At 44.3% G+C, this 26,124-nt stretch overlaps 1 long non-coding RNA gene across 1 annotated transcript in view; it reads right to left on the reverse strand.

Annotated features, from left to right (window-relative positions):
* Positions 1–26,124, reverse strand: part of LOC144770151 (uncharacterized) — a 206,906-nt gene that overhangs the window by 37,953 nt on the left and 142,829 nt on the right. The window contains exon 2 of the long non-coding RNA XR_013598813.1: positions 8,739–8,930. This is a non-coding gene — a long non-coding RNA (uncharacterized LOC144770151). The remainder of the gene's footprint in view (positions 1–8,738; positions 8,931–26,124) is intronic.

Here is a 26,124-nt window from a genome sequence, read left to right on the forward strand (position 1 = left end):
TAGTTTCCAAAGATGCCCGCCAAGCCCCGGGCCAAAAGCTCAGGTGACCCCCTCAAAAAATAAGATAGTTTTGCTAAAGGTAATTTTTAGGTCTCCACCGTATGAATTGGGCCTTTTCCTGTTGCAGCCACTATGCCTACCCACGCAAGTGAGGTACCATTTTTATTGGGAGACCTGGGGGGACGCTGGGTGGGAGGTAATTTGTGTGAGCCCAGTGATGCCACGCTTTCCCACACAAAAAAGTGTGAAAAAACAGATTTTTTTCCAGCTAAAATTGAGGTTTGCAAGGGATTCTGGGTAAAGGAACGTTGGAGGATCCACGCAAGCCATACCTCCTTGGAAGCCCCCGGGTGTCTACTTTTCAGAAATGTGTGGGTTTGGTAGGTTTCCCTAGATGGCCGTCTAGCACGGGGCCAAAAACCCAGGTAACCCCTCTTGCAAAAGCTGGTGGATTTGACAATGGTGACAATGTCAAGTCCACCAGCTTTTGCAAGAGGGGTTACCTGAGTTTTTTGCCCCGTGCTAGACGGCCATCTAGGGAAACCTACCAAACCCACACAATTCTGAAAAGTAGACACCCGGGGGCTTCCAAGGAGGTATGGCTTGCGTGGTTTCTCCAATGTTCCTTTACCCAGAATCCCTTGCAATCCTCAATTTTAGCTGAAAAAAAACAGTTTTTTCACACTTTTTTGTGTGGGAAAACGTGGCATCACTGGGCTCACACAAATTACCTCCCACCCAGCGTTCCCCCAGGTCTCCCGATAAAAACGGTACCTCACTTGCGTGGGTAGGCATAGTGGCTGCAACAGGAAAAGGTCCAAAACGTACAGTGGTGAATTTAAAATACCCTGAAGCAAAATAACCTTGATTTTGGGGGGGGGCTACCTGAGTTTTTGGCCCGGGGCTCGGTGGTATTCTTTGGAAAGTACCAAACCCGAACAGTTCTGAAAACTAGACACCCGGGGGAGTCCAGGGAGGTATGGCATGCATGGGTCCCCCAATGTTTTCCTACCCATAATTCCTTGCAAACCTTAAAATTAGGTAAAAATATCACTTTTCCAAACATTTTTGCATGGGATCTCCGTGCCGGCAAAAATGTCCTATGGCAAAAATGTCCTACCGCCCAGTGTTCCCCTTGTTCTCCCGAGTAAAAGGATACCTCACTTGTGTGGTTGCCCCAAAGCAGAACAGGCTAAAAATGTATTTTGAAAAAAGTAGTATTTAAGTTTTACAAATTAAGCCCCCCTACCTTAGTCACAGGCCTTTGGGCCACCCACACAAGTGAGGTATCATTTTGCTCGGGAGAACAAGGGGAACGCTGGGTGGTAGGACATTTGTGCCGGCAGGGAGATCCCACCCAAAAATGTATGGAAAAGTGTGTTTTTTAACCTAAATTTAAGGTTTGCAGGGGTTTCTGGGTACGAAAACATTGGGGGACCCATGCATGCCATACCTCCCTGGACTCCCCCGGGTGTCTAGTTCTCAGAACTGTTTGGGTTTGGCAGTTTCCAATTATGCCCGCCAAGCCCCGGGCCAAAAACTCATGGGAACCCCCTTGCAAAACCAAATTGTTTTGAATTAATTAAGTTTTCAGTTGGAGAACGTGCGATTCAGGGGACAATATCGCATGAAAATTGTAACAGACAATTTCAAGTTTGCAAGAGATTATGGACAAAAAACAACAATAGAATTCACCAGAAAGACATGACCATATACTACCATGAATTAAAAATAAAATCTAAATTTAGAAAGTTATTTATAGCTATAATATACACCATAACTGAGTTACTCAAAAGACAAAGAATCAAGCACGGCTATCTATTCCTCAAAGACACACACATACAGGTTGGATTTGGCATGAGGGCGAGTGATGGTTCAGTACATAAAATTTTATTAACATGATATTTCAAAAAAATGAAATGCTCTGTTAATAAATAAATGCATAAAAACCGAACCAGTGACTCGCAACTCGTGAGCTGTAAAGCCACGACAAGGCACCAACCTTTTTACAGGCCATTCACGCACCTTTCATACCTGATACAAACCAGACCACTAACACCATCTGGAAGGAAAAGCAACACATTACAACAATCACAATAAGGGACAAGGTACACCCTACTGCAGAAAGAGAATTTTTTTTTTACTACACAGCCATCAAATCCGCAAGCACACACTCATACTGGTTGGATTTGGCACGAGGGTGAGTGATGATTCAGTACATACAATTGTATTCGCAAGTAATTTCACAAAAAATGAAATACACTGCGTATAATTGAAAGTATGATTAACTGAACCACTGACTCACAGCTCGTGAGCTGTAAAGCCACGTCAAGGCACCAACCTCTTTACAGGCCATTCATACACCTTTCGTACGTGTGACACATTCAAAACATTCACACCGCCAGCCGCGGACCCATCACATTTCAACACTCACACCAGCAAACAGCGCCATTCAAGGGCCCATCACTTTTACATGCCCACATTTCTGACACTGCAACTACACAAAATGATGGACTGCGTGGAGTGTCACTCAACTAGCAGTGTGTGTAGTGACCAACAGAAAGTAACTACTCACACACCGCCAGCCGAGCGCCAGTCCACCCACACCACCATCCAAGCACCAGACCATGCACACGGCCAGCCAAACACCACTCAGCGCACACCGATAGCCAAGCACAACTCCGTGCACAGACAGCCAAGTACCACTCCACACACACCACCAGCCAAGCGCCACTCCACACACATCGCCAGCCAAGCACCACTCCGTGCACAGACAGCCAAGCACCGCTCAATGCACACCATCCAGTAAAGTACCACTCCACACACACCGCCAGCCAAACACCACTCCACACACACCACCAGCCAAACACCACTCCGTGCACAGACAGCCAAGTACCACTCCACAAACACCACCAGCCAAGCGCAACTCCACACACACCGCCAGCCAAGCACCACTCCGAGCAAAGACAGCCAAGTACCACTCCACGCACACCACCAGCCAAGCGCCACTCCACACACACCGCCAGCCAAGCACCACTCCGTGCACAGACAGCAAAGTAGCACTCCACTCACAACACCAGCCAAGCGCCACTCCAAAAACACCACCAGCCAAGCACCACTCCATGCACAGACAGCCAAGTACCACTCCACACACACCACCAGCCAAGCGCCACTCCACACACACCGCCAGCCAAGCACCTCTCCGTGCATAGATAGCCAAGTACCCCTCCACTCAGACCGCCAGCCAAACACCACTCAGCGCACACCGACAGCCAAGTACCACTCCACACACACCGCCAGCCAAGCACCACTCCACTCCACGCACACCGCAAGCCAAGCGCCACTCACCGCCAGCCAAGCACCGCTCCATGCACACCATCCAGCCAAGTACCACTCCACACACACCGCCAGCCAAACACCACTCCACACACACCACCAGCCAAACACCACTCCGTGCACAGACAACCAAGTACCACTCCACGCACACCATCCAGCCACGCGCCACTCCACACACACCGCCAGCGAAGCAGCACTCCGTGCACAGACAGCCAAGTACCACTGCACGCACACCATCCAGCCAAGCGCCACTCCACACACACCGCCAGCCAAACACCACTTCACGCACACTGCAAGCCAAGCGCCACTCCACACACAATGCCAGCCAAGCGCCACTCCACACACACCGCCAGCCAAGCACCACTCCGTGCACAGACAGCCAAGTACCACTCCACGCACACCACCAGCCAAGCGCCACTCCACACACACCGCCAGCCAAGCACCACTCCACACACACAGCCAGCCAAGGCAGTAAGGACAAAAAAAGACCAACCGGCACCAAGGGAGGTGGACAGTAAAAAACAACCAAAATTAAAACCAACATTGGAACAAAACTCCAATCCTAGGGCCTAGTGGGCCAAAAAACAGGAGGAAAAATGTCAAAAAATACGGGCCGATTTGCCCCAAGGGCGGGCAGAAATTCAAAAACATAATTACTTGCCACCAGGAAGCGACCCTTGCCCAAGGGGTCGCTTCCTAAAAACTAAATTTAAATTCCCTGGTGCTAGTGGGCATTTTCTGCCCCCCCCCCCCCCCCTGGGGGCAAAACGGCAAAAAAAGGGCCGTTTTGCCCCCAGGGTGGACAGAAAAACAAAAACACAATTATGGCCACCTGGAAGCAACCCTTACCCAAGGGGTCGCTTCCCAAAACAAACACATTGTCCCAACAAAAATCCCTGGTGCTAGTGGGAAATTTCTGCCCCCCCTGGGGGCAAAACGGCCGAAAAACGGCCCGATTTGCCCCCAGGGGGGGCAGAAAAAAAAAAGTTAATTGGGAGGCCACTTGGAAGCGACCCTTGCCCAAGGGGTCGCATCCTAAAAGCTAAAAACAAAATCCCTGGTGCTAGTGGGCATTTTCTGTCCCCCCTGGGGGCAAAACGGCAAAAAAAGGCCCGATTTTCCCCCAGGGGGGACAGAAAAACGTAAACAAAAATCATGGCCGCCATCTTGGCACCAAAAAACAACCCTTGTGCTAATGGGGAATTTCTGCCCCCCTTGGGGGCAAAACGGCCGAAAAAACGGGCCGATTTCCTATAAACTAAAATTAAATCGCTGGTGCTAGTGGGGGCATTTCCGCCGCACAATCGCGACGCTGTGCACGATCGTGAGGCAGAAATGCCCTGCAAAGAGACATCAGGGGAGAGGAAAATCTCTTTCCTCTCCCCTGATGCCTCTTCGCTGCCCCAAACCCCCGCCAGACAGGAGAAACCTACCTTCTTCTCCGGCGCTCAGGAAGCAAATGGCTTCCCGAGCGCTGGGAATCCCTGATGATGTCAGCGTGCGCTGTGCGCGCTGACGTCATCAAACTCTTCCGCTGCCGCCCCCAGCAAAACAACCAAGATCGGAGACCCTCGGGGGGAGCGCCAGCGCTTCCCCCGAGGGTGGGGCTGATGACGAGCTGGCCTTGTCATCCGCGCACGACCGGTGCGCGCCATGACGAGCCCAGCTCGTCATCAGCCCCAAAGGGGTTAAATTGGCGTAGTCAACTTGAAATGGTGTTCTTATATTGTTACAACACTAGTGTATCATGTGAGTGGGAGTGCTTCACATTTCCCCAGTTCATATTACAGCTGGAGTGTTCGAAATTGGGTTCTGGTTGGCAGTGGTAAGCACCATGTCCAAGCAGGAACCACAATCCTAGTCAGGGTAGGTCTCATTCAAAACAACCTAAATTATCCTGTGTTCACCCTCTGTGAGCTTGGCACAGAGCAGTCAGGCTTAACTTAAGAGGCAATGTGAGAAGCATTTGCACAACACCTCAAACAGTAACACAGTGAATACACAACAAAAAGAGTCCACACCAGGTTAGAGAAATAGATTATGATTATATAAATAAAGCCAGACCTAGATGACACAAATTAATTGTGTAGAAGTTGACATATGATTTTTTAGAGAATAAATGGCAAAATAGAGCATAGAAGCAATAAACCCATGAATGGGTTATCTGGTTGCACTAAACTAGGACAAAGTCAAAAGTTCAGGATTAACTGCGATGGAGCGTGGTGTGGATACAGGGACCACTTGGGCCCACTGAACCACAATACTTTGATCCGGGATGAATCATAGTACATGAGAATGTGAGGTGCTGAGCCATGCAGTGGACGAGATGTGTTAATTTGCTCCAGACAACTGCAGTGATGTGTCTGTTCTTTTTGCGAGTGCTGGATCCGGACGTGAGGCGAAGCTGCTGCTCCGACAGTAGGCGATGTGATGCCAACAGCGATACGCTGTTTCTGATGACAATTTGCTGGTTAGCATTGAAAAAACCTTTGAAATTCACAAAAAAAACATAGGATTGAAGGACGTTATAGTTAGAAATTAGCATTTTAAAAACCTTAGAAATTCACTGTAAATAACACAGATTTCAGGGACATGATAGTTAGTTGGACATTTCACTTGCACAAAACCAGAGACATTCGGCCATTATAGTTAGTAGAGCTAACTATACCTGGCACCCCCACAATGCACTGCTGATGACATCACATAATAATCACTCATGACATGGTCAGTGACATCACTGATGACGTCACTGATGATGTATCAAATAACATCACTGATGATATCACTGATAACATCATCCAGTGACTGAGTGTTTCTGAAAAGTTTAAGAATGTTATCTATATTTACGCCAAGGTGTATTGCAGAATGAGTAGATGTATGAGTGTCTGTACAGATGACTTTATGGGTGCGTGACTGAATGTATGAGTGATTAAATGTGTCTTAGTGAATGCATGGGTAAGTGACTAATCTGTGTGAATGGCTGTATCAGCCTGCCAGTTGGTGTGTAAGTGGCTACATAGGTTGGTGAGTAGCTACACAAGTGTCTATATAGGTTAATGATTGGTTGTTTGAGTACCTGTATGGGTGCCTGAGTATCTGCGTGGGTGGGTGGGGGGTGTGACTCCCTGCATGGATGTGTGAGTGGGTGATTCACTGGGTGTATGGGTTTATGATGGTGTCTGTGAGGGGCTCTATGGATGGGTGAGTGAATGTATGGCTGTGTTGGTGAGTGAATGGATGTCTCAATGGTACATGTATGAGTAACTAAATATGTGAATGGCAGAATATGTGAGAGTTGGAGTATATAAGTGACTACATGTGAGAGCAGGGCTCGAAAATTCCATTCGACCGCTTGCATAGTCAAGCTAAATTCAACAAGGTCGAGCTGTTTTTTGGCGAGTAGAAACACAAACCAACTTTTGTCCTCTGTGAAAACAGAGCAAATGTGACAAGAGACCAAGATTTATAGGCATTTTTATTGCTCACAAAGTTAATGAGCAATAAAAATGCCTTTCAATCTTGTTATCTTGTCACATTCGGTTGCAGTTAGGTCGAGGATATTTTTTAAGGTACTAGTCCTGCAGGACTAGTACCATTTTTTGGATTTTTCGTGTCCTGGAGAGTGAGTGATTTTGAGAGTGGCTGTACGGATGAATGTGTGCTTGTGTCAGTGATTGTATAAGAGAGTAAGTATGTGTTAGTATTTGTATGAATAAGTGAGGTGGTGTGTGCATAACTGTATAATGAGTAAATGTGTAATTGATTCTTTGGCTAACTGACTAGGTGTGTAAGTAACTTTATGGGTGAGTGGCAGTGTGTGAGAATCTGTATGGGTGTATGAGTGCATATATTGGTGGCTTTATTGATCAGTGACTGTGTATATGAGTGACTGTATGGGTGAGTGGATGTGTGTGTAGACCTATGATTCAGTGAGTGGCTATGTACTAACTGGTATTAGTGTGTGTATGGTTTCGAGAATGTTAGTCTGTATTTTTGAGTATGTGTATAAAACGTTATATTAGGGTGTGAGGAGGTGCATCAAATAAAAAGTGGATGATATCATCAGTGATGTCATTTGAGATGGCATCAGTGATGTCATCAGTGATGTTACTGACCATGTCATAAGTGGTGTAATATGTGACGTCATCAGCAGTGCATAGCAGGGGCTCGAGTTATAGGTTGCTCTACTAACTATAAAAGCCGAATTTCTCTGGTTTTGTATGAGTAAAATGTCTAACTAACTATAATGTCCCTGAAACATGTTTTTTTTCAGTGAATTTCTAAGGTTTCTTAAATGCTAATTTCTAACTATAACACCCCTGAAATCTATGGTTCTTTCAGTGAATTCCAAAGGTTTTTTAAATGCTAATTCCTAACTATAATGTCCCTTAAACCTATATTTTTTTCCGTGAATATATATAATGGTGGGACCTGATTTTTTGGGCACGTTGCAGTTCAAGTGGGGGTTCAAATGTTAGATTGTTAGATTGGTAACTTCTGGAATGAAGTGGATGAAGAATTTGATCATGTCTCTGCATTTCATTTTCTCCAGAATTGCATAAAAACGGAGGTTGTCTCTGTGATTTCTTCTTCTAGCATTACAATTTTCATTTATAAGTGCCAGCGTTCTAGCTTCCAATAAACAAAGAACCCTGGTTGTGGTTCAACTTGAATGACCAGGTCTTCTGCCCCTTGTTAGCATGTGTTAAAGGAAGCTATGTTGGCCCTCATTTAGAGGATCTCTGTGCGATAGTCACTAAAGTATGTGCCTTTTTCAAGAAAATCTGGCACTATTGCCTGAGAAATTCCAGTGGATGTCGCATCATTAGATTCGTTACGTGGGAGGCTAATTGAGCTAGTATTGGTGAGACCTGGCACTGTTCTCTTTATTGTTCTAAATAGCAGCAGAGTGTGGGTTGCCATACATTCCAGCTGCTGGGTGGGTGGTTCCCCTGAGCCAGTCAACCGTCCCAGTGTCCTTGCATGAACGGGGTCATAGGATTTGTACGAGACCTAGACCTTGCCTTGCATGCCTTTAGTAAATCTTCGCTCCTAGGATTGCCATGTATTTTAAAGGGATTAGGAAGCTTGCTATGGACTGGTAAAAAAGCACTTTACTTGAGAATGCTAACTTCTCAGAATATATTTATGTCTAAAAGTGGACAGACCTGTGAACCTGTTGCTGTTGCTAGTTGGCTTGAAAGAACAGATTGCAAATTTTTTGAGTCCCCACATCAGCCTGCCATTCCAAGATGGGTAAGTGAGTTCTCTTTCTATGGCGATGCATATTTCCATCTGTGGTATGCCTAGAGGTGCCTTTTGGATGAGATTTTCCTTATAGTTTAGGCAAAAGTATCTCACTCACTTATGGCTTTACATGTATCACTCTCACTGGCCCTTACCTGGGACTGGGCTCTCTTCCACAGTGTATGTCCAGTTCTCCATGGGCCCTGCATTGTCACAGGACTCCGCTCAGCTCACCGCTGGCATCCACGGTAGGCCTGCGGCAAATAAGGCTCCTAGCACTGGCACCCGGCTTCTTCTCCTTTGGTGCGGGTAATTTTCTGGGATCTCCACGGTGTCCATACAGTATTCTGCAGGTTAGGGTCTCACATTAGCAGGTGATTCATCGCACCCTCCTGAGATAAACATTCACAGAGCTCTAAAGAAGTGCCACACAGGTGCCGAGCCCTGCCCCCCCACCATGGAGTCCTATCTTGCTCTACAGAAGAACAACCATGTACAGTCAAGTGCTAGTGCAGCCTAAAAATACTTTTAAAGGGAAGAAAGGTAAGAGTTAAAGATTACAGGCTAGATGAGATGATCAGAGCAGATTTTTCAGATCAGAATCAAGTACCTGGGGAAACAGACAATCAAGGGTAGGACTAAGGTGTCAAAGAATTCACTTAAGTGCAGTATACATACAATAGTCATTAATCCCTTCCTGAAAGAAGTATGTACTGACTACACATGAGGGGAAAGATGATTTTCATGATTTCTCATCTTCCTCAGTCCTATGGTACATCAAACAACACCAGCTTGTCCCAGATCACCTGAGGGATAGTGGCCTTTGTAGGAACATGTGTCTAAGCTGCTCAATGTGTTTCATCCTATTTAACCACCAGAATTCCCTGTGAAGTAGTAACCCCTAGCTTTTTAATATTTTTAAAACCATTATTTTTCAGTTTTTCATAACAAACAGCAGCAGTAATTTTAGGACTCTATACAGTACATGATGAAGCTTGATTAAGTGTACAAACAGGTAGCCAATCAGCTTTTCATTGCATCATCTCCAGCACACCCCTTTACCTAATGGCACACCAAGCTCACACTATTGCGCAGACCACATATAACTTGGAACAGTCCCCTGCCAAAGGCCAGTAATAAAGCAATGTGTGCATGAACGGTGGTGCAGTAGGAAATGTGGGCCACGTCAATTTGGCCATCTCAGTCGATCCTGCATGATGTACAAAATGGCCTCGTGCCAATGCAAAGGCCTCAAACTCTTGTTCAAATGTTATAAAAAACTTTCACGGGCAAGTCGCTCAACAGTGCACAGCCACTGTCCCTCCATGCCTGAAAACACATATTGTCCATCAGCTGCTACACAGTCACTAGTATCCAGACCAAGAGTTCTCGGTGAAAGGGGACACACTTCAGGACCACTTCAACAAAGAGTTGCTATATGTAAGTTGTGTCAAGTAATATAAGGAAGAGCCTTAGCACTCCTGCACCCTCCATCAGCACCACTGATAATTGATCTGCTACCACTGATCCTGCCAGTAGGCGCTTTTCACAGTTATCTCCTCATCCAACCATCTGGCTACATGTTGCAGGTGTGCAGCATAATAGTACATCTCAAGATTAGACACTTCCAAACCACCCTCTTCGTATTGTCGGGTTAAGGTGTTCAGGGCCAACCTGCTGCCCACAATAAGAAAATATGCACAGAATTCAGCTGCTTAAATACCGCCCTAGGGATGGGAAATGGCAGGTTTTGCAGTGTATATAGGCATTGTGGTAAAAACCCCCATCTTCAACACAGCCAATCTGCCCATCAGTGACAGGAGCAGCATGTTCCAAAAAGCCACCGACTTCCGCAGGGCATGCAATACCCTACCCATATTAAGACGGCATGGCTGTGCCTCGGTATGGGCCACCCATATCCCGAAGTACCAGAAATGTTCCAACTCCCAACATAATCCCAGGCTGGGAAGGCCATCTAACTGAGTATCAACCAAAGAGGCCAGCGGAAATAGGAGAGATTTTCAATGATTCAGATGAAGCCCAGACAGACCTCCAAACTCATCCCCTGTGGGGAAGTAATATAAAACAATGCATCCACAGATAGCAGGATCTGGTGGCTGGATTCCCATAGACTTATGCCCCAATTCAACAGTCTGAGAAGTGCCAAAGTTGCCATGGGCTCAATTTCTAATGCGAGCAGAACCTGTGAAGGGGGCAACTCTCTTGCGTCACACACTCTAAGTCCCATGTCCCCAATCGACTGTGATCCGCACGCACTCTGTCGCTGGGTGTGGTGTATAATAGTTAGACCCAACCCCGAAACTGAGGACCAAAGCCCATAACTTGCAGCACTTCAAGTAAATAGCCCTAGTACACCATGTCGAAAGTCTTTTCCAGGTCAATAGAGACCAATTCCAGGTCCTCCTTCCGGAGTTCCACTTCATGGAGTATTTGGGCCAGAAGTCAGAGATTAATGCCTGTGTTTCAGCCAGACGTGGCTGCCAGATGGCCAGCAAAACTTTTACACAGGATTTTCACATCGGCATTTATCATGGTGAATGGTCGATAAGCAGCTGGGACAGACTCTATACCACGTGGCTTGAGGAACAAACATATCTCTCCCTCATAAACAGGGCCACCGCACCTGTCTCATGCACCTCCAGCATCGCTTCTAGGAGACCCTACATGAACGTCGCCGTGAACGCCTGATAAAAACTCAGGGGGAAGCCATCTCTGCCAGGTGCTTTTTCTCATGAAAGCAGACTCAGATCTGCGCAAAGTTCCTCCAGTCCACTGGGGGCTTCCAGGGACTCGACAACCACTTGCACCAGCTTCTGGAAATCTAGTCCTTCTAGGAATGGAACATATTGGCCCGGTGTTATGCTGGGATTCGCAGTATATACACGCCTCATGTGTTGTTGGAAAACACCTAATATTCCTGCCCTGGTGCCCGGTGATAACAAATGTGTGGTAATCGAAGGGTCGGTGCTTTCTGCGGAGTTTCCATGCCAGCAGCCTACCGGACTTATCCCCTTCCCTATGTAGAGTCTATAAGCCAATCTTGCTTTAGTGAGTACTTATCTAATCTGTCTCATATAGCCGCAATGCGCCTATGTACCTCCTGCTGCCGGCCGCAAATGCCCGACTGCAAGCACTCCCTAGCTTGCAGAGAGGCCAGTACGACCTCTTCTCTACCGAGCTCCTGTGGTAGCTGCCTATACACTCCACATGTTCAGCCCATGCATCTGCCCCATAATACCACTATTAGGGCCATATGTATCAAGCAAATTAGCATTCGCAAAGGCCGAAATTGCTAAATGGACTGTATGAAACATTTTCGCAGCAAAATAAAGAATCGCAAAATTTGCCATTCCTTTTTTTGCGATTGCACTTAAGGAATCGCAAATTTAGCGATTCCTTAAATGCAATGTATCAAATAAAAATTAATGCAAAAATGCCCATAAGGATTCGCAAATTACCACCAACTTCTAGTTGGTGGTAAGTTGCAAATTCTTTTGAAAAAGCAATTTATTTAAAATCCAAAGGTGGCATATGACGCTCATACATGCCCTTAGGGCATGTATGTGCGCCATATGCCCACACATGTCATTTTCAGGGGTGCAGCAGGGTGTTCTTGTGACACCCCTGCCTCCTTGAAAATATTCCTAAATTGCTATTAGCAAATTGCTAATCGCAAATTTCCCCTTCATTTCTATGGGCCTCCTGGCCCATAGAAATGAATGGGAAATTTGCGATTAGCAATTTGCTAATCGCAATTTAGGAATGTTAAGGAATCGCTAAAAAGAAGCGATTTCCTACATACATACCGTTTTGCGATTTCTAAATAGCGATTCCTTAAAATTCGCTATTTATTAATCGCAAATGGTGAGGATGATACATATGGCCCTTAGTGCCTTCCATTCCATGGATCTGCTGGCTGTGGTACTCCATTTAATTGTCATATATTATGACAATGCTTCTAAGAGTACCTCCTTACTAGGCCTTCCAGGATGTCAGCCGACATCCTTCAGGTGTGACCCTCTAACTTGGAAGACCCCCCACCGCAAGACACACAGGACCAGAAAGTGATCTGCCAGGAAGCTCCAAATGCGTCACCTCTATATCCTCAAGCTGTTAGAAGGCCGCCACCAGAATTCTATCCAGTCTACCATAAGTATCATGCGTGGCTAAGTAACAGGTGTACACCTGCTGAATCAGATGACTCAATCACCGAACATTGGTAAAGCCCAGATTCTGCATCACCCCTCGCAGCACCTTTATCATGAAAGGTTTTTACCCACCCTGTCTGAGTCTACGTCCAGTATACAGTTGAATTCACACAGCCACAGGAATGGTATTTCAATGTCATGTGTTAACAAATCTTGGATATCATAAAACAATGTGGAGCTGTCGTTGTTCGGGGCATATGTGTGCGAGATGGTCAGATTCCTTCTGTCCAGTGTCCCCTCAACAGAACAAATCGACCGCCCATGTCAGCATCAATTTAGGTAAGGGGGAATGAGGCTCCAGCTGCAATCCAGATAAGTGTGCCCCAGCGTTTGTAAAAAATTAGGAGTGGGAACACCCACCCCACCACTTCCTAGAGAGACCAGTGGCAACTAACATGTCCTGCAGACAAGCTGTGGAGATCTTATGTTACTTTAAAAGGTGAGCACTATACACTGTTTAGTGTAGGTCCACAATCCTCTGATGTTCCACGTCAGAAAGTGAATGTAAGCCACTGTCATAGTGCGTGGCAGTTAGTAATTGCTCCCTACCTCCCCACCATGTATTTGACCCCTTAGACTGCTGCAAACTCAAGAACATAAACATGCAATACAAAACAAAACCCCTCCCCCACCCACAGAAAAACATAGTGAAACCATGCGACTACCGATGCCCACCCCACCATGTATGTGCCAGGATGTGTCCTGCAGTCCAACCAGCACAAAAGGGACCGGTAAAATTACTACTTCGATCAACAACCTGCCAACCTCATTTTGTCAGCGAATACAAACCTGCATCCAGACAACTCCAAACATGCTTCACTCATTAGTGCCTGACCCAGTCTAGACCATGCTGCAGGCCATCAAGTTCTCCGGATGAGACAATTACCCCCTGCACTGCGGCAGGGCACATGACTGGCACCCTCCTTATCAACAACTCTCTGTCATCCGCCCCACCTTTCCTGCCGCATACCAGTCATACCCCCATCCAAGCAAGCAAGGCCAGCTTCTACCATCCCATTCAGACTTCACCACTCCCCTCCTCCAGGGCAACCAAGGTGTCAGGCACACAGTCCAACACAAGGCTCTCAGTCCCTATTGCAGTCCCATCAGTAGGTGACAGCACACTGACCCCCTGCACTGTGTCCTGTGTCTCCGCTGTGCTGGGCTGCATGGTGCCATCCTCCAGCGCCGTGACCCTCCTGTCCCTCAGTGGGCCGGTGTTGGGATCATCTGCAACCAGACTGCAGCAAAAAGGAGCCTCCTACTGTTCGTGCGCCCCAATTATGTTTTTGGCTGCATCTAGCATGTGGTGGTATCACCTCACCTCACATTTCTTGCCATTCCCAGACCTCTTCTGGGTTTTTAAAAAAGTGCACCTTCCCTTGAAGTATGACATTCAGTTTTTCCAAATAAAGTAATAGGTACTGAAGCTGTAATGTCCTCAATTTCTACTTAACACCAAGAAATGACTTGCATTGCTCCTGCACCTGCTCAGTGTAATCTAGATAGATGGTGATCTTAATGTTGTCAAAGACGGGGCCCTGTCATTCATAGGCCACTCAATGTATGCAGACCCGGTCCCCGTAGTTAATGATTTTGGTGATTATAAACCTTGGGGGCCCTTGGCTGTGGCGGCGACAGTTTCCTTGAAAGCTTAATCACCTGGGCTATTTGGCGTTTCAGAGTCCCCACCTCACATTGCAAGTCCTAAATATTGCCCCCCCCTGTTGTGACTTTATCTGCAAATTTTTGCAGGTGGGCTCATATTAGATTAACATCAATTGATACAGTTTCTATTTTGTGTTCCAGTGCAATTCTGGAGCCTTGAATCGCAGCCAGTATTTCAGCTTGGGATAGTTCCATCCCCTCCTCCTGTGCCTCCCCCACATCAGTCAGCCCTTTTTGCTGCATTATTATCTGAGTGATGGGCTGTGCAATGTTATATTGAGTGATGGTGTTCGCCAGGCTGGCTTATTCTTGCCCATGTTGAGCCGCTGGTTCTGTCCCCGCGTTTCCTGCCCTTCAACAAGTCAAGCATCACCGATCACTCGGTCTGCTACAAGCACAGGACCAATGTCTCCCCCTGCAAGAGCAACAACCTCAGGCAGCCAACAATCCACTTCCGCTCAGGGTATCAATGCAGGTCTGCCTCACTCCCCTATGACGTCCAACACAAAACCCACCACTCCCAGTTGCATCGGCACCCCCACACCTTCTAGGCTGTAGCAGTAATTGCATCTTCTCGGGCCTTCAGGGTCACCCAGGGTCAGGACGAGCAGATGTAGTTGCAAAACACAGTGCACCCTGTCAAATTATCAAGGGCAGGATGAAACCCCTGGATTTCCAAACACACCAAGCAATTCATGTTGCAACAGTGTCCGACCATGCTAGTCGTCCCTGTGCTGCGCTGGTTACAAGTGCTGGAGCCAAAGTCCACAACGACACCCTCCTGCTAGGCAGTTAGTCAGAACTATCAGTATGTGGCACCGGAGTGTAGTCACCAGGTCACCAGTGTGTCGACTATGGCCCCTCCTCTAGCAGTTACCCTCTCTGCAGGCAATAGAGGGGTAGCAAGCCATGTTAAGTCTGTCACCCCCAGGGGCAATCTAGCACCAAGGCTGGAGCCCTACTGAGCAGCCCATCTGCTGGTAGGTTCCCTACCACTATCCAGCACCAGGCAGGTAAGTTACTATGATATCACAGCCAGTGGTACACAACCCCCCCACTCCACAATGCAGTCCACTGGCCCATCAGTTTGGGTCAAAAATAAATGTCCCAGGTGCCGGATTAAGTAAGCTTCTACAGGGGCACCACACGCAACAGCTGCCACTCACTGTATCACATGGAGCTGCTATGGTGGATGCTGCCTGCTGTTAAGCGCCCCCTCACTTCAGCGAGCCCCAGTGTTGATATACTGCACTACAAGCAACCGCTCCCAAGAGTTGCCTGCCAGCTCCTACACTTGAAGGACTGCCTCTAGTCCCACATGGCCTCTCCACTGCCTCTGCCTACTGCATAGCGGGTCACAGTTAAGTGAACTTCCCACAGGTCCCCGGGGCAGCCCCAATGTCAGCGGGCTAAAGGAGCTATCAACTCAACATAACGCAGGTGGTTGAAGAACTGGACCGAACCCACATCACCTGTATTACCGTACGGCTCAGGTCCATGGCTCCAGCACCGCTGGACCCTCGCACCTCACGCCAAGCACTGGCTTGGCCTTGGGGAAGCATCTGCACATGCAGCTTGTCTCTCCGGCCACACGCCAATCAGTGGTTCAACCGCAGTTGCCGTCAGTCTACGTGACACACCACTGGAGACCGAAGTCCAGTCTCCAACCCACAGCGCAGACTGCTCACACTTCTCTGGCACAGCCCACCTGAACGACAGAGGCCAGGCTCTTAAATGGCTGGCGATCATCAGGCAGGTACAGGATTCAGGTGCCCCACTGTTGCATTGGTACCTTGGACGACCTCTATTTGTTCATTAAGGTTAGGATTGTGCAGGATATATGAGGAATTATGTGATCAATGGCCCGGAGCTGTAGGACTTACTTCCTGCCAGCCATGCTTCTTAGCTACCTCCAGCTTATTATGTAAATGGAATTAGCAAAATTTGCTGTTCAAAAGCCTCAGGTTTTTCAACATGTGATTCCTCTGATGGTAAGAGTTCTGAGTCTAATGGGTCCTTGGGACAGTAGGGCTGCTACATCCTCCCACCAGGCAGTTCTGATGAGTGATGTGGGCTGACAAACTGCTAGTCTGCAATTGGCTCTGGCATTGTGGGTGTGCAGGACAGGGCTTCCTCTTTCTTGACTTGATATTTGTATTCATTGGATCAGGAAGATTTAGAACTGATTGGGCGAGAAAGGAGGAGTTGTTAGATGTGGTGGGTGCTTAACTAAGTACTCAGTACAGTGGATTTTTTTTTTTTAAGTTCAAAATGATTTTATTGAAATTTTGTTTAAACAAAAGAAATAAACAAGTACATTACAAAAAGAATAAATCTTACATGCATAAATGATTATTTGATGAATATGAAATGCAATAAGTTATAAATGAAGAGGAAGGGAAAATAAAGGAGAGAAAAGGGAGTAGGGGTGGGGGAGTAAACACATCATAGAATCATAAATTCATAAAAAATAGAGTCACAATTAAATTAAATACAAAAGGATGGTAAATAATGAGAAATTAATCATCAAAATACATAAAAGAACACTTAATCATATTATTGCATAACATACGAATCAATAGGAGACCAAAAAGATTGAAATGACTGTGAATTTTGAGTAACGCCTTTAAGGGACAGCTGAGCACCTCTTCTTGTAAAGGTAATCCAAGACCACCAAGCATAAACTGAAAGAGAAGAAGCGTCTTTCCAACAAAAAGTAATGGATTTTAAAGCAGCTGTAATTAAAAAATTAAATAACTTTGCCTCTGACTCATCAAGAGGATGGGAAAGGGCAACCGATTTACATACTAACATAGCATAAGAAATATCATCATGTAAAGGCAAAATTTTCAAAATGACATTCCAAACATCCGACCAAAATTTCATAATAACTGGACATTCAAATAACATGTGACAAGGTGATCCAGAACTTGACTTGCAGTGCCAACAAACATCTGATGGTAACAATTTCGCACGACTTAATCGAGATGGGGTCCATAGAGCATTAAATAAAATATAAGCATTGGTTTGATAAAGACACACCGGAAGCCAACCAGAGATACTGTTAAGCCATATTGAGGTCCATGAATCATCTGAGAGGGAAATGGAAAGTTCATTATTCCAAAAAGATGAGATTGTACCAACATTGGAGCCCTGGAAGGTGGTAAATTTTTTATAAAAAACAGAGACAGCTTTGGATGATGACGTAACAGCCGTAAGGTAATTTAATAGGTCATTAGTGGTGGATGAAGGAACACCATTGGGAAACTAGTCCAAAATTGAGTTACATAAAGCTTGATATTTTGAAAAATCAGAAGCCGGGATATCATATTTTAACTGTAGTTGTTCAAAAGGAATAAAGGCATTTCCACAAAATACATCTTTAAGATAGATAATTCCTTTTGAAATCCATGAGGACCAGAAGTTAATGTTCCTGTTTAGTTTAAGTAAAGCACTATGCCATAAAGACAAGTGGACTGTAGAGAGTAAGGCTAAATCAAAATTAGAGTCCAAATCATTAATTATTAATCTAGAGGATTTAATTATAGATGAGAGATGAACAACCTTGGATGCAGAAGACATTGACATCAAAGAGGGTAATGAAAAGGGTCGTACAATTGAGGACTCTATATCAAACCAAATTGGAGGTTTTACCACATGTGAATTGGTAAACCATAAGAAGCTTTGTTTTAAGATAAAAGCTTTATCGTAGAGGTAAAAGTCTGGAAGGGCAAATCCCACCTGGGACTTAGGGAGTTTTAATTTCCTGTAAGCAATACGGGGAACTTTGTTGGCCCATAGGAATTTAGATAACAATTTATCAACATCTTTATAAAATTTGAGCGGAAATTGAGTGGGAATCATAGCTAATGAGTAGAAGATTTTTGGTGCAAAACTAATTTTTATAGCTACCATTCTCCCCCACCAGGTGAGATAAAGGGATGACCACTTGGACATTTTGTTTTTGATATAATCAAGTATGAAATCGCTATTTAGTTTTAATGTAGCAGGCAACGAGGAGGCAAATAGGATACCCAAGTACTTAAGCTTAATGTTTTGCCAAAGAATATCTGTGTTAGGAAGCATGTCCGAGGTACAAAAAGCATGTAAAGGAAAAAATTCAGTCTTACTTACATTTAATTTGTAACCTGAAACCACAGAATAATTTGCAATAATGTCTAATAGGGAGGGAACAGAGGAGAGAGGATTACTAATAAACAATAAAACATCATCTGCATAAGCTAAAGTTTTAACAGTGACATCATTTATCGCAATACCTTGAATATTGTCACAGCAGCCTATATAATTAAGAAAAGGCTCAATTCCTAATAAAAATAACAGTGGGGAAAGGGGACAACCCTGCCTAGTACCTCTAAAGAGAGGAAATTGAGTAGAAATTTGACCATTAATAAACAAACGAGCAGTAGGGGCAGAATATAAAGCAGAAATCATACGAATAAAATGGGCACCAAAATTAAAAGATAATAAAGTTTTAAATAAAAATTGCCAATGAATTTTATCAAATGCTTTTTCAGCATCTAAAGCCATCACTCCCGCAGGGGAAGTAAGGCGAGGGCTCTGTTCAATAATGTGTAAAAGCGTTCTGGTATTGTTAGCAGAGTACCTATTTTTCATAAAACCAGATTGATCTTGATGAATGATGGAGTGAAGGACAGGAGCCAATCTAGTGGCAAGGATTTTAGCATAAAGCTTACAGTCTTGGTTTATTAGGGAGATGGGACGATAATTAGAAACCAGGGTAGGGTCCTTATCAGGCTTGGGCAAAACAATGATTAGAGCATCCGTAAAGGAGCCGAAATAGTACCAGAAGAACCAAAATGGGAAAAAAGTGCACTTAAATAAGGTAAAAGGTAAGATTGAAACTCTTTATAAAATTCAGCTGGGATACCATCCGGGTCTGGGGATTTATTCTTAGGAAGTGATTTAATAGCAAGTAAAATCTCATCACAAGTAATTGGGGAATCTAAACCTATTCTATCTGATTGAGAAACGTGAGGCAAATTACACTTATTTAAGAAGGAATCAATTAAAGAATCATCACAGGGGTCAGGTTTACTATAGAGGGTAGAGTAAAAATTTAAAAATTCTTGGACAATATCATTATGGGAAATAGCAACTTGGCCACGAGAGCCACGTATTGAGGTTATTTGAGTCTTATCCTTCTTGATCCGTAAATAGTTTGCAAGGAGTTTTCCAGACTTATTTGCATTAAAACAAAATTTAGCATTGGAATTTGCGAGTTGAATTCCTGCTCTAGTACTAAGTATAGCATTAAATTCATAGCGAAGCTTTTGTAGTTGAAATTTATGTTGAGGGTTATTAGAAGAAATAAATAAACGTTCATATTTAGCAATTTGTTTATCCAGGAGTTTAACCTTAGAGTTAAATTGTTTGTTCTCATGGGCCATAATAGAAATCATGGCACCTCTAATGTAAGACTTAAATGCATCCCATCTATTGACCATTGAAGTTGAATCTTCAGGGTTAAACAAAAAATAGTCTTGAGTAGCTTGTAATAGTTTAGGTTTATGCGTATCATTAAGCACAATGTTCGTGTTCATACGCCATCTACTTTACTTGGTAAAAGTAGATGAAATATTTAAAACAAAGGAGATTAAGGCATGGTCCGAAATATCAATATTACCTACAACAGGATTGGTGGCTGATTGGATTAATGAAGGCGACAGCAAAAAATAATCAATCCTTGAATGAGAATTATGGGGATTGGAGAAAAAGGAAAACCATTTATCAGTAGGAAAGTGTAGCCTCCAAATATCAGCCAACTTGGTTGTGCGAAGAAAAGATTTAAAGGCATGAAAAACTTTAGATGGTCTGAATTTTGTAGTGGAAAGCCTGTCTAACAAAGGATCAATAATCACATTAAAATCCCCCCCCAACAATCAAAGGAACTTGCCCCAACTTGAGAACTTACGTAGTTATAGTAGACCAGAACGAAGGGTCATCAGCCGTAGGGCCATAGATATTAAGCAAAAAGAAGGTAGAGTCATGAATTTTAACCTTGACCACAATATATCTGCCTTCTGTGTCAGTAAATTTACTTAGAATCTGACAATGCAACCTTTTTGCAAAGAAAATTACAACACCATTTTTCTTCCCCAGCGCAGGAGAGGAAACAATATTATCCACCCATTTTTTCTTCATATATAGAAAAATTTTATCTTCAACATGCGTTTCTTGGAGAAAACAAATGTCAGCTTTGCATGCACCCAAGTAGTCCAAGATTTTAGTGCGTTTTACTGGATGCCGCAGACCCTTGACATTAAGAGAACAATTTTAACATTGTGAGTATTAGCCATTAGGAATTAGAAGGAAGAGGATAGAAAAAGATTTAAAGGAAATGAAAAACAGCCATGGAGAGAGAGTAACTCTATTTAGAGAGCAAGAAAAGGAAAGACACAAAAGGGAAAAACACAAAGGAAAGGAAAAAGAACAAACAAGGAACAAAAACATAAATAAGAACATAGAGACGCACACCCGTTCCTCAAGCATGGCCAAAAAACAGTTGGAGCCCGTGAAGAGAAAGATAATTAAATGCCAGGAAATCATACTATAAGCATTCAAGTGACGGAATCATGAGTGTCCATTGTCTGTGAAGCTTGTTGTTCCCGAAAAAGTCTTAAATCTTCAGGACGATGAAAAGATTTAGAGACGGTGTCTTTCCAGACTCTCATGGTAGAAGGATCAAATAGGCCATACTTAAAACCAAGGCTTCTCAGTTGTGGACGATAAGAGGAAAATTCCTTGCGAATAGCAACCGTTTCCTTTGCAAAGTCTTGATGGATAAAGATTTTGCAGCCATCCACTAAGAGTGAGGGAATGTCTCTTGCAGCTTTCCTGATAAGGACCAAATGATGATGTCGCAAAACCTTAAAAATCATTTGCCTGGGTTTGGTGTGGCGAAGATTCCTATGTGAGGGAATTCTGTGAGCCTTATCCACTTCAAATTTTTCGGGGAATTTGATATTTAGGAGGCCAGGAAGCAATGACTCTAGATATAAACGACAATCAGATCCCTCAACCTCTTCAGGCAGATTGAAAATACGGAGATTGTATTGTCTATTACGGTTTTCCAATTCCAGCAATTGAGTATGCATTGGTACTATTTGATTCATCAAAGGTGTAAAAGTGTCCAACTTATTTTTATTGTCCTGAATTATGATAGTATTGTCAGACACTTTCATGGATATAGAAGCCATATATTTATGAACAATTTTCACTTCAGTTGCAATAGTATCTGTATTCAGGCGCAGCGCTTGAATTTCCTCCAAAATTAGAGCAAGGGAAGGTTCAGAAGATTCAACAACCTTAGACTTAGTGGGAGGAGGCGATATCTGCTGTTTCCTTTTATTAGCATTCAAATTTTTATTTTCCATCTTGTGGTGAAAAGATAACCTTTTGCGTCAGAAAAATGCAGAAAATGAAAAAACACCTAAAAATGTAATAATTATGAGGGAAAAAGGACGTAAAATCCCCCAAAAGCTCTTTACAAGGACTGGTGTAGCAGCTAAAGTAGGTCGTGGGTGTGGCCAGGCCTAAGCCAGGCCCTCTCTTCGTGAGCACTCCGCCCCCTATGCAGAGCAAACCGGCAGGAGCTGGAGCAGAGGCAGGGGAGAGGAACCAAGAAGCCAGCAGGAATACTTCCCCACCAAGAAATCGCGTAAAAAACGAGCACAAGGTAGGGGAAATGCAGACAATTCAAGCGCCGCAAAAATTTGCCTGTTCCTGACAGAAAAATCGTCGTTTACCAGCTAAATGGGCCGGGACACTTACGGAGCTCCGGTGGCGGCGGCCATCTTGGTTGACGCACTTGCGCGACTCAGTACAGTGGATTTTAAGTGCAACCTTCTAGCAAAAGAAATGGATGGAGAACAATAGCAGCTAGAAGTGACACTGAAGGTTTCTGAGGTGGTAAGTCTTGTTGGTGCTGGGACCATTTTGAGCAGGGAATCTGTTTAGGATAAGCCTTCGAGGTAGTATGTGAGGCTACACACTTATAAAATAACTTTGGCTGGTGTAGGAAAATCCCCCTTTTTACATGGCCACCCCCACTTTTTGCTGCATTTTTATTACTGGTCTTCGGACTCTGCACACAGGGACACTGCTGTCTGGTACCCAGTGAATGTTCTCTGACCTTTAAAATCATGTCAAATTGGTATTCTCATAATTGACATATTTACCTTACCTTTCACTCCCTAGAATATGATACATTGACACAGTGCCTGTAGGATAAATGTCACTAGTGCACTTCAGCACATTTTGAGCCACAGCTAAAGTGACAATGCAAAACATGACTGCAGCCCTGCCATTATTAACTTAGCTGTATCCGTTTAAACTGCGAATTTGACCTGCTAAAAAATGGCTTATTTTGACAGGCTTAAACCCTTATTTTAAATAATAATGAGTCACCCATAAGTAAGACTTTAGGGCTCATAAGGCATGATGCATGATATTTAAAGGTAGAAGATGTAGAAGAGACAATGCCCTATATGAAAGCATTGGTATACTTTATTAAAATTAATAATGTTATCTTCCCAGAAGAACCAGACAAAAAGTTTATTTTTGGACTTTTTAAAATATTTGTTGGACATCTAGTCAGTTTGTTGGCAAAGTCAAATTTGTAACAAATATTTAATAAAGGGTACTATTAAAAAGTTACCTTTAAGTTGCCTAAAGCCTCAGGAGGCCCATTTTCCTCAGTTTCCAACTGTCACCCAAGACGTGACTAGCTCCTTGATTCGATGTGCATTGGCTTCCTGAGCTGAGAATGGCCTTGGCTGTGGGAGAGAGGTTGTCCTTCCTCTAGGAGGATGGCCATCTAGGATGTGCCTAGGAACATATTTAACTTCAAAGGATGCCTCCCCTGCACTGGTAGATGTAGCTCACACCTTGCCCTGCCTCCCTTTTGTCTTCTTAGCCAGCTAATCCCCGTTCCCAGTGGAAGAGTAGCTGCCCCAAAACTGGGTTTGAATGATCACAGAGGTGAGTTTGCACATTTCCCTGGCCATGCCTGTAGGGTCAGCACAATAGCTCTGCACAAGCAAAGAAAGGTTCTGCCATCATAATTTTAGGTAGAGAGGATTACTGTGGGATTATTTGCAATAGAGCACACAGGCACTCATACAAAAGTGGGTAGATTTTGCCCACTGGTGGTCAGGAAGAGGCCAGGAGTCACTCCCACCTGCAGGCTAGTTTCAGGCTTAAATGTGGCACCCCTGGGTATCTTCTTCAGAAATCTACTGGACCAATGGTAGACAGAAGAAGGACTGCACCTGTTGTTGAGACCTGTGGCAAGAACCCATAGAGGCTGGACATACTTCCACTTGTACCCAGGACAAAGAAGTGTACTCCATGACTCAGTTTGCTGACCGCCTGGTAAGCTACTGTGACATAAAAGCTGCAAGAAGCCCAATTTCCTGCAAGCGCTTAGCTGACCAGTTCAAACTGGACTAGCACTGGACACTGCTGGTGGCTTCTGTGGAGTGAGTCCTGACCACCAAGTGCTGTTTCTGAGGTCCTGGAACTCATGGCTGGTGTTAGAGAATACACTTCCTGCCTAACCCTGAAACCTGGGACTTTTCAATGATTTTATTTGGAGAACTAACAGAAGACAGGGACAAACCTGCCAAGTCAATCTTTCAAAGGTGTGTTGCTGCTGGGCTGAAGATTCAGGTTGCTTCTTCTTGGAGTTATTCCACTGCAGCAAATATGTTTCAATGGGATGCTATGTAAAAAGTGTCCAGCCTTGTGGAATCCTGTTCAACTACAACTTTCAGCCTTGGCCCGACAGAGATATCAGAACTCCCAAAAAGTGGCTAAGTTCAAAGGTAAAAATCTTCACCGGGCTAAGGCACTACAAATATATGGCTGGCAAGAGACCTTCCTTGGGCTAAATTTTACATTTCTCTTGCTGAGATCATTCCAACTAAATGTCAACAGCTTCACCGGGACTTCATTCAACAGCTATCCAGCCTCATGGAAGCCACCTCGGCTTTCGCATGCAGCCTTGCCCTGCTGAGGATTTTAGACTTCCATATATGTGACAAAGTCAGAAGGTAAAACTTGTGACTCGGATGAGCCCGGTCTCTGTATCTGACCCGCCTGTTTCACAGTTAGCCTTAACTCATGTCTAGGAACTGCTCAAGCGCAAGCAGATGAAAGTGGTTGGCGCTTATCGCTTTTAGGTGTTATTTTTATATTTTGTATAACATTTCATATCGCTGGTTCTTTTGGTGTCTATATGTTCATTAAAATATTCGCTATTTCGATATTTTTTATACATTAAAGTTGGATTGTTAATGTTTGATGTTTTTACTTTTTAACTGTTTTGTTACTCCTAAACGCATTATGCATTATCTTAAGTTAAGCTTGTCTGCTTTGTGCCATAGCTACAAGAGGTTGATCTTAGGCTTTCATTACTGAACCCTTTACTAGACCTGACAAGAATAGTGACTTTACTACTTTTGGTATAGCCTGTGTCCATTAAGTCACACTGATTGGTGCCCACAAAGACAGGCAGCACCTATGGGAATGATGATGCAAGTGGAGCTCTGTGGGCTAAAAAAGTAGCAAGAAAGGAAGTTGGTGCTGCTTCCACAGCAAAGTGGTTGACTTTTGGATGTGGAGCATGGAAGACTTTGATGTTCAGTGAGTGACAGCTGATGGATAACTAATGGAGTTGTGGGACGGGAGAGAGCCATGCATAGGTTAATATCTTCAGGAAGACAGCATTAAGCACATGGGGAGGGAGGACAAATGAGCGTCTGTAGAGGGGTGTGCAGTTACAGCTGAGCACCATTAGAAGGCACTGCAGACCATTTGTGCGACATCTCATAGAGTGGATAGCTGTAGAAGGGAATAGGGAGAGGGGTAAGGAGTATATGGGAAAGGGGATACGGGTTGTGGCTGTGAGTAGTGAGGAAAGGAAATGGATAGTTGGGCAAGTAATAATGCAGGTGCGCAAAAGGCAGAGCAGATTGGAAAATAGGCTGGAAGGGAAATTGAAACGTAGAGGAAAACAAAAGTGTGGAGGTTAAAGAGAGGTCTACTTGTGATACAATAAATAGTTGAAAGGAAAGTGAAAAAGTGACCAGAGGAAATAAAAGTAGTGATAGTGATGAAGAAAAGTAGTAAAGGCTACGAAAAATGTATGTAGGGTTAACCGTGCACCCGGTCAGAGCAGCTGGTGCCCACAAAGGCAAGATTTTGAAAGAAGAGTTTGGAAGGGTGAAGTGTGAAGGGATGTTCATAGGGAGGGGAGCATGCAGTGGCCAGGTAGTCCAAAGCCCCCGACAACTGATAATTGGGCTGTGACAGTGAATCTTGTGCAAGCATCTGTTGCAGACATGCCCAGAGATGTGCATCACAAATGTTAAAATATGTTGACGTCCTACAAAGTTATGGAATAATTGTTTGTTTTTTTAGGTTTATAAATATGAGTATTTCAAGTAAAGGATGGGGATAATAATGAGGTGGGTTTTGGCTATTAAGAACTGTGTGGGAAGTGTATTACAATAAGAACTTTTAGGGGCCCAATCTATAACAGGGTATGTGGTATGAGCCTTTTTTGTTTTTGGTTTTAGGCTCACTTATTCAGAAGAGGTTG

This window comes from Lissotriton helveticus, chromosome 1_1 (assembly GCF_964261635.1).
Source record: "Lissotriton helveticus chromosome 1_1, aLisHel1.1, whole genome shotgun sequence".
Lineage (NCBI taxonomy): Eukaryota > Metazoa > Chordata > Amphibia > Caudata > Salamandridae > Lissotriton > Lissotriton helveticus.